Raw genomic sequence first — 18,776 nt, 5'->3', positions numbered from 1 at the left:
TTAAAAAGGTAACAGTACTTAACTGCAATGTTTAAATAGGTTTAGACATATTTAAACATTGCCATCTTTCTAAAATAATTGTGAAAAATTCTGAGGGGGAGGGGGGGCAATGATTTTTATTTTTCAACTGGGGGGGGTGCGGCATTAAAACGTTTGAAGACCACTGCTCTAGAGGATTCTCCGTCCTACGAACTGACGGTGGATTATGGTTTTCAAATGTGCATGTGGTTAAAATAATGGAATGAGATCACATCAGATGACACAAACATGCATTTCCTTTTAGAGAGTACTTTCAATGTGAGAAAGCTTGACTTTTTCAGACGTATGATGTATAGGAGAAAACCGCAACCTTGACCTGTACACTTTGAGGCATTGAATGAATGAATGGGGTTGTGTTGAACTTGAGTAAGAACTAAAGAAAATAAAGAACCAAGGCCCATATTTATACTTTTTTAGCGCCGCATTTCCGCCGCTTTTTGACCCAAATGCGGTGCTAAAAAAGTATAAATATAGGCCCAAGTTTGAAGTGCTGTGAGCCATTAGGAGAGAGGATAAGGTGCTGGGTGGGAGTGTGTTTTGCAATTGTTAATAAGTCAGATAAAACATTGATGACAGGATGAAATGGGAAAGAAAGAAAAAAGACAGAATGATTCAGATGAGGAGGGTGATTGTTCTAAACGATTTACTAGATTCAAGACCACCTCAATATATGGGAGCAGGAGAGCTGAGTACGAGTGCACCTACACTCCCAGTGTCTACTGCGCCACCAAAAAATGAAACCGGTCCTATTAGAACTATTACTGCTCATGTTAGTTCACATGCCGATACAGCTGCTACTCTTGATATAGGTACTGTTGTAACTGCAGTTCCACCAAGTGAGCAGGCAAAGAGAGAAATTAATGTTCTTCCATTAAAGACTGCATTTGCAAGGAAGCAGCTAGGTATGCAGGTGATGAATATGCTACATTTGAAGAAGTAGCAGAAGAATATGACATTAAGCTTTATAATAAAAAGGAATGGCACAGAAACTATAGAATGGATTTGGTTATTGAACGGGATTGAACGGAATTGTAACTTCAAGGGTGATGTTTGGGGTGTTATACCCCCTAATAAATCCATTTGCTAGTAAATTGTTGGGTATATGTGTTGTGATTCTGTATGGTGATAAGTCTTTCCGATTTCACCTGGGTTTTTTACAGACAATCCCTTTCTCTCTTGTTTGTCATCTCTCTTATGAAGTTCTAAAAAATGTTGGTTATTTGACAAAATATTGTATTTTAAGTACCCCTTAGGATCTGCACTCCACTCCATTTCCTCCGCCCCTTAAACTCCCCTTCTGCACTGCTTCACTTGTAATGTAATGCCAGCATGGTTGTTTTGAGCTCACACCCCCTTATATTAACAACCAAGCTACTCCCCTGATGATGAAGAAATAAAAGAAACAGGATTGACAGCTATACATGCACGTATTAGACAATTATTAATCAGCATCAAACATTGATAAAATTGATAAAATCCGAAAAGCTGTAGAGATAAATTGAGTAAGAAAAGAAGTAGTAAACCAAAGAAAAAAATAGTGATGCAGAAAAAGAAGCGAAAGCATATGCAAGTGAGCCTGAGTTGCTGTGTCTGAAGTTCCTTTGCTGGAAGAGCACGGAGTGAATATGTGCATGTTCCTTGGCAGAGAAATCTGATCTCTTTTAATTTCCGACAAACCTTTTGAAGTTTAGAGAGTATTCAGATAATGGTATAAATGGACAATTTAAAAGGTGCTTTGGTTAGTTTTGAATACGTTGTTGGAAATTATCGTCCCTAAAAGGTTGTGGACTGAATGAAAAGTGGCTGTAACATTTCCAGCAGAGCAATCAAGAGGGCTTCTTTACAATGGTCTAGCTGCTGCTATTATGGGAAAATACAAGGACTTTGATGCACATTAGAAACAGAAAGTTCATGAGAAAGAGGTACATTGGTTGAAAACCATGAGGGCTACGCTGGAGCCAAAAAAATAAGTGCATATTTACTAAGAGAGACCATGCAAAGCTGTAGAAAGTATTAAGAAATGGAAGACCCACAAAAGGAGGCACTAGCAGATTCGTATTAGTGTTCATGATGGGTTTGCATCCGGAGCTCATTCTCATATATAGCAGAGTATGATGTGTTGGTAGACTAAAAGTATTAACAAAATTCTCATATATGCAAAATACTTTAGTGATTGCCTTGATGCAAATCAGAGGAAGTTAATGGAGAAATTTATGAGTACAAAAACTAAGCATTTTAAAAATAGTGGTAACAATCAGATGATGGAGCGGGGTTTTGAATCTGGTTCCTTTGTTAGTGCAAGTTTGAACTTGCAGAGAGTAAGTGTGCAAGGAAATAGTGTATCAAATAATATTCCTTAATGTAGAGGTAGAGGTTTTGTGTATAACTGAAATGGAACAAATGGGAATGTTAACATGTTGAAAAAGAGTACCCTTTGCCATTATTCAAAGAGACCTGAATAGTAAAAATAAGGACGTACATCGAATCTAGATCTAATTCAAAATTATTTTGTTCCCCAAATGCAGCAGAAGTCACAACGGATAATGCCAGCTGGGACAGGTGAGCCAGCCGATTTGGCTTCTATCAGAACATGAAAAAGCAGAGGCAACTCAATGAGAATATGTCTATAGCTCCAGTGATGCAACAAAACATACAAACAAAATGCCTGTCTTTCAGCAAAGTCCCTTAATTATTAATAATGATTTTCTACTGTTTTCAGGAACTGTGGCTAATTCTCAGTGACTGTGCCTCAAAGGGGAGAAGGATTGCAAATTTGTGTGCAGTCCTAGAGATAGCCCAGTTTGGCCCATTAGTAGATGATGAGGTGAATGGCCACCCAGTATCATGTTTAGGTCTCATCTGCTGACAGCACAACAGAAGTTGCTGCAAGGGGTATTTTTTTACATTAAAGGGCTTGGAGCCCACTCGTTGCATACCATTTGTTTTCTTCATGGTTATCCTTTCTTGTTACCTCCTATTTGGCCAGCCTGTACCAGGTATCATTTCCTTTTCTTTCTCTGGAACATGGACCAAAAATAGATTGATTCCTCTTGATTAGTGTCTGTCCTCTGCTTTGCTGTGATTGAGGTACTATTTCTTCTTCCTCTCCCCCTATCTCTTGTCCCTGGTAACACTTTCCCCCTCTCACCCACACCCTTTCCATGCTGCTTCTTCCCTCTCCCACCCACTCATTCTCCCTGTTGCTGCTCCCTGCCCCCCACCCCTCCCTGTCTTTGTTGCTTGACCATATCACAGCACCCTCCCCCCACCCTTGCTTGATAGTCCCATCCATAAAAAAAGCAATGTGACATGGCACCAGCAGTTTTTCTAACTTTACTTGTAACCCTGCTGCACAGCCACATGGCTGTACAACATAGCTAAATGATATTAGTAAAGCCAATAGCTCTCAATTAGAAAGACCTATTGGCTTTGTCAATGCTTGTTGATCAGTACAGATGCTACCCTCTCCCAGGTTCATCCCGTGGAGGTTTCAAACCTACCTCTATCCAGAAAACAAGTTTAAGTTGTTGGAATAAGTAAGAAGCAAATAGCAAATTAAGGGCCGTATTTATACTCTGGTTGCGCCGAATTTGCGTCGTTTTTTTCGACGCAAATTCGACACTAAACTAACGCCAACTAACTCCATATTTATACTATGGCGTTAGACGCTTCGGGCGCCAAAGTGCCCGGAGTGTGCGTCATTTTTTAGCGTGAACCCCTTCCTTGCGTTAATGATATGCAAGGGAGGCGTTCCCGTCTTAAAAAATGACTCCCAGGCCTTTACGTGGTATTTATACTCCCGGGCAAAAATGACGCCCGGGAGTGGGCGTGGCCAAAAACGGCGCATTTGCGCCACTTTTTAACGCCTGGGTCAGGCATGGCGTTAAGGGACAAGTGGGCTCAAAATGAGCCCAGAGTGCCCTCCCCTGCCCCCAGGGACCCCCCCTGCCACCCTTGCCCACCCCAGGAGGACACCCAAGGACGGAGGGACCCATCCCATGGACATTAAGGTAAGTTCAGGTAAGTATTTTTTTTTTTTTTTTTGTGGCATAGGGGGGCCTGATTTGTGCCCCCCTACATGCCACTATGCCCAATGACCATGCCCAGGGGACAGAAGTCCCCTGGGCATGGCCATTGGGCAAGGGGGCATGACTCCTATCTTTACAATGATAGGAGTCATGTTGATGGGGGATGGGCGTCATTAAAAAATGGCGCAAGTCGGGTTAAGACGATTTTTTTGCCTCAACCTGACTTGCCCCATTTTAAGACGCCCATACGCCATTTTCCCCCTACGCCGGCGCTGTCTGGTGTACGTGGTTTTTTTACACGCACACCAGGCAGCGCCGGTCTGGTAGCGCCGGCTAACGCCATTCAATAAATACGGCGCCCGCATGGCGCTTCAGAATGGCGTTAGACGGCGCTAAATTTTTTGACGCTAAACTGCGTTAGCGCAGTTTTGCGTCAAAAAGTATAAATATGGCCCTAAGTCCAAGCAAACATTACTATAAAATGTGGCCCTCATTAGAATGGCCACAAATTTATAGACTATGGCATGAGTTGTATAAAATTATTAGGTAGGAATCTTCTCTGCAAAATTAATTGTGTGGTCTGTTATACACTAGATGGTGTGGCAATTCAAACGCAAGAAAAGATTCAAAGTTTAAAACACAATCACAAGAGCCAAAAGTTAATCTTTTCTGAGTTCCCACAAAATATAATTTGCCTCTCAATTTAAGACACGAAGTGAAAGAGGAGGTAGGAGATTTTACAGACTAAGAAATAGAGTTGGGCAGTAATTAAGAGCCACGACAAAGTATTGTGAAACCTAATGCAGTTTACCCTCCAACTCCTCAGTACAAGCTTACATAGGAAGCAGAGGAAGGCACGAAACCTATAATCAAAATATAGAGCAGATCATTTTGAAAACAGTGTTAGGCAGTCTCTGAAACTCTCCTGTGATGGGGAAAACACAAGAGTATGATGGAGGATTGTGCAGGGAAAGATCCTAAAATTGTAGTCCTATGGTACTGAATCCTGGTGTGATTTTTGTTCCAGATTCCAGCGATTGCAGAATGGTTTGCAGTCATTGATTTATGCCAAGTGTTCTTTTCCATTCCTCTTCATGAAGCTAGTCAATACCTTTTGTGGCTCATAATCCTAATAACATTCTCATGTGGTGTTGTATTCCACAAGGGTATACAGAAAGCCTCTAAATCTTTAGCCAGATTCTAAAGAAACTTTTAGAATATCTGCAGTTGCCCTGTAAATTATTGTTAATGCAGCATGTTGATGACTTGATGGTCAAATCTAAAACAAAAGACGGGGGGCATGTTCAAGATGGCACCCGGGTAGATTTGTTCTACAGGAGCTCCTCTGAACTCCTCGGGATGGACACCGAACTCCTCTGGGCTTCCCTCCACTGACATTTGCAACCTGACAGTCCCCTGATCGTAGACAGTGAGTGGGGGATTGTAGGAGGCTGGCCTGGTTTGTAGTGGGTACCTAAGGTACTTACACCTTATACCAGATCCAGTTATCCCTTATTAGTGAAATGTAGGCAGTGTTCTAGCAGCTAAATCTATCTAGTGGTAGATGTAGCAGAGTAGCTTAGGCTGAACTAGGAGACATCCAAAGCTCCTGCAATACCACTATAGTTGCACGGTACTTATACAATAAAAGACAATACTCAGTGTTACCAAAAATAAAGGTACTTTATTTTAGTGACACAATGCCAAAAATATCTTAGAGGCAATACTCCTTCTGGAGGTAAGTAGTATACACAGTATATACACTAGAGACCAAAATCTGGTAAGTAAATAGTCATAGAATAGTGTAAATAGTAGAAAATACAATAGAATGCAATAGACCTAGGGGCAATACAAACCATATACTAAGAAAGTGGAATGCGAATCACGAATTCCCCACTAAGCAAGTGTTGTGTGTAAAGTGGCCTGGGAGTGTAAGAAAACACCAAAGGTAAGTAAAATACCCCACCTCATAGCCCAGGAAAGTATGAGGAAAGTACTGCAAGCTTCCTCAGGATACACTACAAGCCGTGATAAGAGTTATAGCAAGACTGCAACAACAAATGGTGGATTCCTGGACCTGAAGACCTGTGAAGAGAGGAGACCAAGTCCAGAAGTCGCAGAAGATTCCAGGAAGGACAGGAGCCCCTGCCAACCTAGAAGAGGGTGCAAAAGAGGATTACCCAGTTAGAAGAGGTCTGGAGAAGAGCACCAAAGAAGATAGCTGTAGGTTTCTGCGTGGTGCAGGAGATATCCAACGTCGAGATGTTGGATGCAGGCTGTTTGCATCGCTGAATTCGTCCAACAAGCCTTGGTTGCATCAAAATGGCGCCGTCTGGACCCAGGAGGGACCTGGGGCCTCAACTTGGACTGAGGAGGCAGAGGGGGCTCCCAACACTGGAGAGAGCCCGCAGATGACCAGGCAGCACCCACGGGAGTCCCAGGATACAGAGGCAAAGGAGGTGCCAAATGCGGTTGGTGCAGCACAACAAAAGAAGGTACCATGCCACTGGAGAACAACTCAGCGAGTTGTGCGTCGCAGGATGGAGTGCTGGAGACCTGGCCAACACTGTGCACGAAAGATTTTTGGAAGAAGTGCACAGAAGCCCAAGGAGCTGGAGATGACATGGTGCACAGGGGTACTGTTGCAAATGGGAAGGCAAGCTCCTACCTCCTCCAAATTTGGACAGCTGGACCTTACAACAGTCTGGGTCATGTTAGTCTACCACCTGTGTTCCAGGGAGCATGCTCGTCGTCAGGAGAGGGGTCCCAGAGAACCGGTCATCGACACAGAAGAGGCCTGCAGGAGGTGCGAAGTGACTCCGTCACTCCACAGAGATTCCTTCGGTTCCTCTGGTGCAGGGTGAAGACAGGGAGTCCTCAGAGCATGCACACCTTGGAAACTGTTGCAGTTGCTGGCTGGAGCTGAAGTTGCAGGTCACAGGAGTCGTCCTGGATACTTTGTTGCAGTTACAGCATTTCCTGGAGCAGTCTGCGGTTGATCCAATGGTCAGAAGATGAAGCAGAGGATGCAGAGGATTCCTGGAGGAGTCTTGCAAGCTGAATCTGAAGAGACACCCACAGGAGAGACCCTAAATATCCCTGAGAAGGGGATTGGCTACCTACCCAGGTATGCACCTATCAGGAGGGGTCACTGACGTCACCTGCTGGCACTGGCCACTCAGAGATCTCCAAAGTGTCCCCACACCTTGGAAAACAAGATGGCTAACGCCAGAGACACACTGGAGGAGCTCTGGGCAACACCCCTGGGGTGGTGATGGACAGGGGAGTGGTCACTCCCCTTTCCTATGTCCAATTTCGCGCCAGAGAAGGGACTGGGGGTCCTTGAACCGGTGTAGACTGGCTTATGCAAGGAGGGCACCATCTGTGCCCTTCAAAGCATTTCCAGAGGCTCTGGGAGGCTACCCCTCCCAAGCCTGTAACACCTATTTCCAAAGGGAGAGGGTGTAACACCCTGCTCCCAAAGGAAATGCATTGTTCTGCCTTCCTGGGACTGAGCTGCTCAGACCCCACGAGGGCAGAAACCTGTCAGTGAGGTGGCTGCAGCTGCAAGGCAAACCTCAAAGAGATGGTTTTGCAGTTCTGGGGGTCCATGGTGGAGCCACAAGGATGCATGAGATTGCCCCCCATACCAGATTTGGAATGGGGGGATAATTCCATGATCTTAGACACCTCACATGGCCATATGCGGAGTTACCATTGTGAAGCTACATATAGGTATTGACCTATTTCTAGTGCACACGTGTAATGGTATCCCCGCACTCACGAAGTCCGGGGACTTGGCCCTGTACAGCGTGGGGGCACCTTTGCTAGTGCAAGGGCGCACTCACACTTAGTAACTTTGCACCTAGCCTTCAGTAAATGAAGGTTAGACATATAGGTGACTTATAAATTACTTAAGTGCAGTGAAAATGGCTGTGCAATAGTGTGTGCACTATTTCACTCGGGCTGTAATGGCAGTCCTGAAGAAAGGTTTGTCTGAGCTCCTTATGGGTGGCAAAAGAAATGCTGCAGCCCATAAGGATCTCCTGGAAACCCAATGCCTTGGGTACCTAGGTAGCATATACTAGGGACTTATAAAGGGGGGTTCAGTGGGCCAATTGGAATTGGAATATGATGTCACTAAACTATAGTGACTAATTTGGAAGCAGAGAGAGCATAAGAACTGGAGTTCTGGTTAGCAGAACTTCAGTGACACAGTTAAGCACTACTAACAACACACACATTAGGCCACAAACTATGAGCACTGGGGTCCTGGTTAGCAGGATACCAGTGAGACATGCAAAACATACTGACAAACAGGCAGAAATTGGGGGTAACATGCCAAGAAAGATGGTACTTTCCTACAGGGATCTTCTATGCCGTGGAGGTTGTGGATTCAGGAGCAGGCATGGCAGCCGGGACAAGATGGTGGATGCTGCAGGCCGCAAACTCTGAAACCTGCTGCAGCAACATTGCTCAGTAGGCCTGCTTTACATTATTGAGCTTGGAGGATACTGAGTGAGTCGCGACTGTTGGCGCTTCCCTCCCACAGACTCCTGACAACATCGGACCTTGCCTGCTGCCTGCGCCAGGAGCTGGTGTAACGCATTGCATCGGGTGATGGGGTGATGGTCTGACTACTGCGGATCTTCTGCGGCCCCCTTCCACTGCTGGGCTGGCCAGTCCTGCTTCCCGCCTCCCTCCTTTGTTTATTTCGCCCACGGCAGCAGTGCACCTAACGGGCAGACACTGCGGTCTGCGCCTAGCTGGGCGCATTCCTTACAGGTGCCCGGTACCCCATCTGCAACACAGTTAGCCCTACGGCACATTCGACACCCCACCCCGGCCTTACCAGCCACACTGGGAGGTGCTATAGTGCATGGGGGGAGCAATGCAGGATGAAGGTTCCTCTATAGAGGACTTTCTGCAGCCCTTCTTTTTGTTGGTCTGGCCCCTCCTGCTGCGCCTGGCCAATTTCACACACTCTCCCCTCCTCTGTGCAGTCACCATAATGAGCATCTAACACTAGGGTAGACCTGGTGAGACCTCCATAGGCACCGACTTGCTGAGCTCAAAAAGTTTTATTAGACCTGGTGTGCCGATAGCCCCCTCCCTTACCGGTCCTACCACCCCCTATGAATGGTGGCTGAACGTTTCTACCCCTGAGGACCTACTAACCTATCCAATGAACTTGGTTAACGGGGTTCCCAAGCTGCAGGCCGACAATGGAGAAGGTAGGCCGGGAACCGACCTCTAGGCTTCTGCTTATTAGGAAGACTCGACGGACCCCTCACTTCTGCTCTATATATGTATATATGTCCCATGAGTTGCTTACACTTGGAAAGTGAGACCCTTCTGGATAACACCTGCATGGTAATGCCCTCAGAGGACTCACAAGCGCTCCCAGGGCCCTCGTGTTCCTGTGTGGCATAGTACTACTTCTGGCGCCAAAGACTGGCCTGCGTGGTTTGCAGTCCCTGTCTTGCTTGCCACGCAGCCCTGGGCACCCTTCACCATGTCCTCCAAATGCAATGTATAAAGATGCCATATTAAAAGTTCTGTTCCACAAGACACTGGTGAAGAAACTTAACAAGGTTCGCACACACTCTGTTGAGGCCTGTCACATGGGCATTCCTGGAGCACCTATTTGGAGTTCTTCAAGATAACTTTGCGACTCTCAAACAGGACATAGCCGCAGAGATGAAAGACTTCCGATGTGAGATTGGTGACCTGGGCCAATGAATGAACTCCCTGGAACAGACCTATGTCTCTCGGGAGGAGGAACTGGATGGACACCACTGAGAACCTCTGGTGCTCCTACACAGAATCAGGAACTTCGTTATCAGTTGGATAACTTGGAGAACAGGTCTCGGTGCTCGTATATATGCATCAAAGGGGTCCTGTTACATGAGGTATCTGGTAATCTGGAGGAGTTTGTTACCCGGCTTTTTCACCACGTGACTCCGGCGCTAGCAGACCAAGAGATCATCTGCGGTCATACACATCGGCCAAGCTGCCGATCCAGTACTCCTGGTCAAGGCCAAGGCATCCTCACATGTCTTCGCTATTACAGACAAAAAGAGACCATTATGGCGGCGGCACAAGATCATTCTGGAATAGAGTTTGAGGGACTAAAACTGTGGTTGTATCAGGATCTCTCTCCGATAACTTTACAATGACGAAAAGCCCTCCGGCCTTTGATAGATGGCCTATGTGAGAAGGGCATCAGATTCAAATGGGGAGATCCTTTCTGCCTCCAGTTTATTTGGCGAAATGAACTGCAAAGATCCTGCACTCTTAAGGAATCCCAATTGCTATTGTAAATGTCTGCACTGTTAAGACAAATCCAAGCCCCCTCTCTTCGACGAGACTCACCCACCGTCACTTCAGATCTGTGCTGCTCTATCCACCAGAGAAAGAAATAGATACAAAAGCCCTCAGAGACCGAAAGCTGTGAGGAACGGGCAGCCCTGCCCAGACAGTTACAGCGGCACAATAGTGCAACAGAGGCAGAAAGTGATCACTGACTTCCTTACTGGCTGCCCTGTCCCTCTTTGTCCAGATGGTGGAGTGACCCCTGGACTTACCTTCCTGGGTACCGGCTTCTCATAAAGAGCGTTTCCTCCTCCCTTTTTTCATGATGTTGCTTATAGCTGCAGAGTTCCCTGGACGTACTGAATTGAAGATCAAAGAGACTTGTCACTGACGACATGGACCCTTACTAACCGGTTCTTATTGTTTCCAGGCGGGGTACTCCCTTGTAGAACATCTATTTGTTATTTTCTCTCCCTCCTGTTCCAACACCCTCTGACTACCCTTTCACTCCACTGACACCATGTATTAACAACCCAAATCCAGGGCTGGTATACCCTCTCGCCCGAACATGGCATGCACCAGTTTACCACGCACACATAAGTAGTTGATTATTATCCTCAGCCTTAATGGTAAGTGTTGTACTGCTCCAGTGACAGGGGTCACGATCTTGCTGGCGACCAATTTTCCGGGACGAGTGACTCAGGTCCATGCTGAACTGCCAGGCAAGCTTTTGGTTTTGCGAATTAATCTGAAAGGGCATGGGTTTACACTTGTGAATATTTATGCTCCCAATGACCATCAAGAAGCCTTTTTCGTGGCGCCATGGGACGGGTGTTGTCGACCCCGGACATATATATTATTGTAGGTCGGGACTTTAACACAGTAATTGAGGTTCAGAGGGATAGATCACTACAAAGACAGGGAAAAATGGGCGTCCTTACGCTTGCCCGTCCTTACGCTTGCCTTCTGTCAGAGGCTGACAGACGTGGTCCTGACGGACGTATGGCAACACACCCACCTGACAGACCTTCTTTTCAGCGGCACACCAGACGTGCGCCCGCATTTACTTTTTTCTTACCTTTCCTCGTATCACAAAGGTGACAGTGGAGGTGGGGACATGGGCGTGGCAGCCCTGTCCGATCCTTTCCCTATTATCCTTCATTATACCCCTCATGCTAGCCTACAACCTTTGCAAGCTAGGCTCCTTAACACAAGACGTCTTACCTACGGTTCCATAATCTCCAAAATCTCGGCTACTATCTCCTCCTTTCCCTAGAGGCTAATGACACACTGACCACATCAATCTCACTTTTGTGGGAGACCCAGAAGGCAGTTCTGCGAGGCCAGTTCATTGCACCCATTTTAACAAAGACAGACGGGATTTGAAACCAAGGTGCACAAGTTAGAGGGCTCTCACAAACATTCTGGCTTGCTAGCAATCTGACATCAGTTGACCTCAACTTGAAAGCAATTCAAAGCACTGGACATGAATAGGGAAGAATATGTGCTCCTCTGGATAAAAGAGATAAAATGCGGGGAACAAGACGGGCTGTCTGCTGGCCCTCTGCCTGCGTGCTCAGGTGGTGGACTGCAGAGAGAGTGAACTAACAGGATCTGACAGCATCCCCCACTGTGAAGGACGAGTGGATTGCCCGTGAATTTGAGCAATTTTACACTGCCCGAGGAGCTTACAGCCGAAGATATTGCTACCTATTTGTCTGCATTCCTGTTAACTGGCATACCACAGGCTGCTGTCCCTTCCCAATGCAGGGATATCACCCCCAACGAGGTACTCTTGGACATGCAGCATCTGCAACCAGGTAAGGCCCCTGGCAGGACGGTAACAGAGCAGAATTTTATAAGGCCTTTGGCACAATACTGGCTCCTATACTGATGCAACTGTACAATGCGTTTAGTACCAGTGGTACACTGACTGGCGCTATTACAGTGATCCCCAAGACCCTAAGCAATGCCCCTCCTATCGTCCGATTTCTTTATTGAACATTGACGCCAACATTTTCAAAGGTATCTCGGCACATAGGTTAGCTCCCTATATGCAAGGTATGGTGGATCCCGACCAAACTGGATTCATCCCTAAGATGGGATGTAGTGATAGCACAAAATGTGTTTGCCACCTCCTGGACAAAATGCAGTATTCCCACAACCCAGCTCTTCTCCTGTCCATTGATGCAGAGAAGGCCTTTGATGTCGTCCACTGGCCATATCTCTGTGTCATCCTAACGCGCTTTGGCCTGGGACTGCAGTTTTGCCAATGGGTTCAGTGTTGTAATGCTACCCCCAAAGCCAGGCAATGGGCCAATGGGATCCTATCTAGGCCCTTTGCCATCCCTCGGGGAACCCGACAGCGTTGCCTTCTGTCAACCTTACTGTTTGCCCTCTACATGGAGCCATTTGCAGAAAATATACGCAATCATCCACAAATTGCAGCCATGCATTTGGGGGGCAGGGAACATAAAATGATGCTATTAGGACTTGATGTCCCTTTGATACTGTCTGACCATCATACGTCTCTGCATACTGTGATGGGAGAGTTGGAGGCCTTTGGGAGAGCCTCTTGCTTTAAGACTAATCCTCAGAAGTCCTCCATACTCAATTTGACCCTTTATAAAGCTACCAGAACACAACTTGCATCTAAATTCCCATTTACATGGGTCGTACAGGGGATCACCTATTTAGGCCTTCAAATACATCCTACACTGGCCTGTAACTATGACAGCCTCCTGACGACTATGCAACAGACTTCCCCAGGTGTAAGAGTCAATGCCTCTCCTGGCTGGTTCAAGTACATAATGCATATGGTGCCCCTCCACCCCCCACCACGGGTGCTTCATAAGTTGCAGTCCCTTATCTGGGATTTTATTTGGGAGGGCAAAAAGGCATGGATGGCTAAGTTGCAAGCATATCTTTCACAGGTGGGGGCAGCCTAGGTGTTCCTAATCTACAATGTTACTATCAAGCAGCGCAGCTGCGTTGCATGGTGGAGTAGTCTCTGCCCAGCACCGAAAAGTATTGGTGTTTTATTGACCAGGCAGTAGCAGGTATCCCGATCTGGAAGGTACCATGGCTGCCAAAACAACAGCGGCCTGTGGGAGTGTACATCTCCCCAGTAGTACGCGTCACAGTGGGAGTGTGGGATAAGTTAACGCTTTGACAGGGACTTTCCACCCCTTTGTCCCTGCAGACAGTGATAATAGGGAATCCAGTATTTCCTCCCGGCGCAATGCAGCTCTGCGTTTGCTGCATGGCAGGAGGCTAACTACAAGCGGTTAGGTGACCTGTTTAATGAGAATGGCCTTATGGACTTCCCACAGATTCAATCGGCCTTTTGGGTGCCCTCTACAGCCCGTTGGCAGTACATGGCTATCTGCCACTGGCTCATGCAGCCCTAGCTTCACCCCCATTTATGCCGACCCCTCAATCCTTTAGAGAAATAGAGTCTTACTCGCTCCTCCGACATGCACCTCCTATCTGATATTTACACTCTCCTCACCACCTCTAGAAGCCCATGAAGTCACCCTTGTGGCGTCTATGGGAGAGGGAATGTGAATGCACCTTTCCTGACGGAGTGGAGCGATATCCTTCACGGCACCGAGCCTCGGTCCCTAAAACTACGAGTAAGGAGATGTTTTTGAAGATCACCTACTACTGCTACTTCACGCCAGCTAGAGTTGCCAAATGGAACATGAGTAAAGACAGCACATGCTGGTGCCATTGCGAACAGACAGGCACCCTTTCACACCTGCTTTGGCAATGCCCTAAACTTGACTAATTTTGGGATGACGTGCTGACTGCGGTGAATGACATGTTTGATACGGACATTTCCAGGTTCCCCAGCTACATTTTACTGGGCCTCCCTAATCCCTTGACATACCCTCTGAAGTCTCTTTGGGGATGGGCAATCACCTTGGCACTGAGAGCCGCCAAACAGGTTCTTCTTTCCAAATGGGGCATAGATTTGATCCCCGCGCACCTGCACTGGCTGCATAAGCTTTGGGAACTACTGGGAATGGAAAAATTGGCTGCTGTGGTGACTCACTCCTTATCCGTATCTGGCAAGACCTGGGTACCTTGTGTCTGCTATCTCTCTGATGAATTCAGAGAATTATCATGTCCGCTACATCTGCAGATCCTTGACTGACCCACCCAGATCAAGGCCCCTCCACAGCTCCTACTTAATGGTCGTCTATTCACATACGCTTACCTGCTGATACGCCTTTGAGACTGGTGACTGGTTCTCTCTCCCTCTCCTCTCCCCCAGCCATTCCTGATATCACCCAACCCTCTCCTCCTGTGAATTCATATTGTTCTTACTCTTAGCCCATGGTAACCAATGTAGATGACTCCCCACTGGTGGGTGTAGGTAGGCTTCTGTTGTATTCTTGTTGCTTTACTGATATTAATAAAATAGATCTTAAACCTAAAACAAAAGAAGATTGCAAGTTGGATGCAACTGCACTTTTGACCCATCTTGCTGACAATGGTCAAGAGGTGTCTCACCCAAAAATGCGAAACTATATGAAAGAAGTTATCTAGTTGGATCACTATATTGACATAGAGTATTTGGGAATTGTTGGCTACTTTAGACAGTGGATTCAAAACTTTTCCTTCACTGCAAAGCCTTAATTGAGGCTTACTCTCAGTTATGTTTTGGATCCAGTCCCATTTGAGGATGATTGTATGAGTGCCTTTCTCAAGCTTGTGGACAAGCTCTGTAGCACACCCAATCCAAGGCCCTGATTTATACTTTTTGGTGCAAAACTCAGTTTTGCACCAAAAAGGTTAGCACCGGCTAGCAACATTTCTGTGCACCAGCCGGGCACCATATTTATGGAATGGTGCCAGCCGGTGAAAAGGGTATGCTAGCAGCAACAAAAATGACTTTAGTTGGGTTGGCAGAATGGAAGAAGGGGTTTTTACACCAAAAAATGACATTAGGCAGGTTAGAGTAAAAATAATGACTTTAACCTGCTTAGAGTAATTTTCTGACGCAAAACCCTCCATACCACATTACTCCTGTCGTAGAAAAGACAGGAGTCATGCCCACCACCCCAATGGCCAGCAGCATGGCCAATGCACCCAGTGCCACATAGGGGGCCCATTTCAGGGCCGCCAGTGGCACTTTAAAAAATAAAATAAAATACTTACCTGTACTCACCTGTACTTATCTGGTATGGGGTCCCCATCCTCCGCTGTCCCTCTGGTGTGGGTAAAGGTGTCCCTGTAGCCTCTGGGTAGCACCTGTGGACTTATTCCATGATATTTCACCATGCAAATAGGCCCACAGGTCCCCTAACGCCTGCCCTGACCCAGGCGTTAAAAAATGGGCCAAAGCAAGCTTTGCCCCATTTTTTTTTACCCCTCCTTACTCCTGTGCACCATTTTTGCACGGGAGTATAAATATGTAGTTAAGGCGATAATCATTTTTTGCACAGGAACACCCACCTTGCATCTTATTAAGGCAAGGTAGGTTTCCACTTCTAAAAAATGACTTTAACTCAATAAATTTGGCGCTAGACGGGTCTAGCACCAAAGTATAAATATGGAGTTACTTTTGCGCCGAATTAGAGTAAAAAAAAAAAATGACACTAATTCGGTGCAAACAGAGTATAAATATACCCCTAAGAATCCCAAATTTGGAAAATTATTTTTACTAATTCTTTCATGAGAAAGAAGGAAGTGCTATGTTGGTTCTTGTGCAAAACATGGCGTCAATTCAAAAGGCCTGTAGCTTACTTTTTTAGAAGATCAGATCCAATTGCTGCTGCACTTCCAGGATGCCTAAAATCTGTAGCAGCAGTGTGTCTTGTAATTAAGCAAAGTGAATGTGATAGGTTACAAACTCAAGGGCATATTTATGAGCTGCTTGCACCGTCAGAACTTCACTTTTCGTGTGGCGCTCCGGCGGCACAAACTACAAAATCATATCTATGAGGTCATGCAAAGCCATATTGCGTGGCTGAGAATGACCTCCTAGATATGGAGGAAGGCAAGACAGTGCAGATTGCTGTGTTGCCTTACTCTGCGCTCCGGTGGCGTTCCATGGGCATTACAGTGGGTGTTCCCACGCAAAACCCATTGATTTTGACGCTTCCTCATATTTACAAAACCATTTAACCCTGGGGATGCGCCAAATCCTTAGGCCTCACGAGATGAAGTTTAAAGAGGAGAAATATCTTTACTTCCCCTGGTTCTCATGATTGTTTCTGTGCAGGAAGGTGCCCCTTGCTGCACAAAAACAACCCTGCCAACAACACAGACACACTAGTACCATGGTGCAAAGGTGCCTGTCTTGGCGATAGGCTGGCAAAACGGCTCTCTTGCTGGGGGAAGGACATAAATGCACAGTATTGCATGTATACGGTGCATTCCGATGACTTGCTGCGCTGCCCTACACCAAATCCCCATAAATTTGGCCCATATTGTGTTATTCCATCATTCAGTTGAGATTTTGCTGACTCATACACAAACTCGGCATTTGACAAACAGTCGTCCATCCAAATGTAAGCAAACAATTTTGGGAGCTAGTATAATTTTAATCAGAAGATGCAATATCCTGAATCGCACAATGCAGAGAAAATGATGATGAGTACTGTGCCAAGATGTGACAGAATTGTATACCAAGCCAAGACTAGACAAATTACATGTTCAATTTGAGCAGGCTTATTAGATTTTATTTGTGGATGGTTTGTGTCTGAGATCATATGGGATATTTAGAGCAGTGTTTGCAGTCTGCACCACATCAGATTTTGTGGAAGAATTACACTTGTGTGATATTACTTCAAAACAAGTACCAGAAATAATTGCACTTGCAAAAGCATGTTGCTTATGTGATGGATTGAGTGTTATAGTATACACTGACAGCCAGAATGGTTTTAGTGTAATCCACATTTTTGGCCAATTGTGGTCAGAACGGGCTTTTAAGACGCCCTCTGGTACTACTTTCTGTAACGTAACATACATTTAGGGCTGATGAGTGCATTGCCGGAACCTAAAGATATTTCTCTGATCAAATGTGCTACCCATAAGCTAAGAGCTGACACTGTTACACTTGGAAAGCGTTACGCTGAAAAAGTAGCAAACTGTTGTGCTCTCAAATACTCTAGAACCAATCTAGATGAACAAAAGCAATGTAAAACTGAGAATGAAAATTTACATTTTTTTCAATTGACTACAGTCCAGCATTAAGTGAGCTAAAAGAGCTCCAGGATGAGGCACCAGAAGATGAGAAAAAAAAATGGAATGGGAAATGGCAGGTAGTGCAAAACTTAGAATAATGTGTGGATAAGAGGTAGCTAAGAAACAATACATTCAACCCAACTAAATGTTATATTCATTGTGTATACAAATTCAAGGTCAGAGTAATCTTAATCGAGATTCTGTGGTTAGGCTTTTTAGGAAATATTGGTAGAATCCACACTTTAAATCGGTTGCTTAGAATATGCAACAACGCTGTGTTACTTGTCAGCAAAATAATCGTGGAAAAATAAATTTGGTGCCAATGAGCCTCGTAGGCATGTCCAAAGGACCTTTTACCTGGATACAGTAAGACTTTGTTGAAATGTGAGTTTATAATAACTTCACATACATTCTTGTGATTGTGACTTTGTTCTCTAAAAGGGTGAAAGCCTACCCAACTAGACAAACAGACCTCATTACTGTGGCCAGACTATTAATGAGCAAATTGATACATAGATTTGGTTTGCCAACTTCTTTAGAATCAGATAAAGGGGCAAACTTTAGGAGCAAGGTGATGAAGTTTCTGTGCACAGCCTTACAGAATGAGCGTAAGTTACAAACCGTAAGCATCAGGAATTGTTGAGCATATTAACAGCACTTTAAAATCCAATCCGGCGAAGGTATGTGTTTCAACATCATTAAAATGCACTTCCACTTGTCCTTGTAAGTATTAGGAATATCTCAGATAAGGGGACAGATCTCTCTACCCAGGAAGGTCTTATAGGGAGGGCCATGAAAATGTATTCCATCTTGTCAGCTATATTTGTACCTATTGGTGATGGCGATGACTTTGACCTTGATTACTGCAAAAGTCTGGCTTATGTTGTATGATCTATCTCTTATATGTCTGCTTAACATTATGAACATTTTTGCATTTAAATGAAAAAAACACATTGCACTTTGCAAAACTGAATTTTCCTGTGCTTGACTAAACTAGGCCCAAACTTGGGCTGAACTTCATCTTGAATTCTAACACACCCATGTCATGCATTTTCATTTCCTCTCTCATAGCACCTAACAAAATTTGCACTTCTGTAAGAACTCAGAAGGAAGCCTTTTGATACATTGATGGCTCTTCTTGCCTGTGCTACTGTATGCATATTTGTTATATGAGATTGTCATTGTTTTGAGTGTAAC

Source organism: Pleurodeles waltl, chromosome 10 (genome assembly GCF_031143425.1).
Source record: "Pleurodeles waltl isolate 20211129_DDA chromosome 10, aPleWal1.hap1.20221129, whole genome shotgun sequence".
Lineage (NCBI taxonomy): Eukaryota > Metazoa > Chordata > Amphibia > Caudata > Salamandridae > Pleurodeles > Pleurodeles waltl.
Note: the sequence above shows the minus strand (reverse complement) of the source record.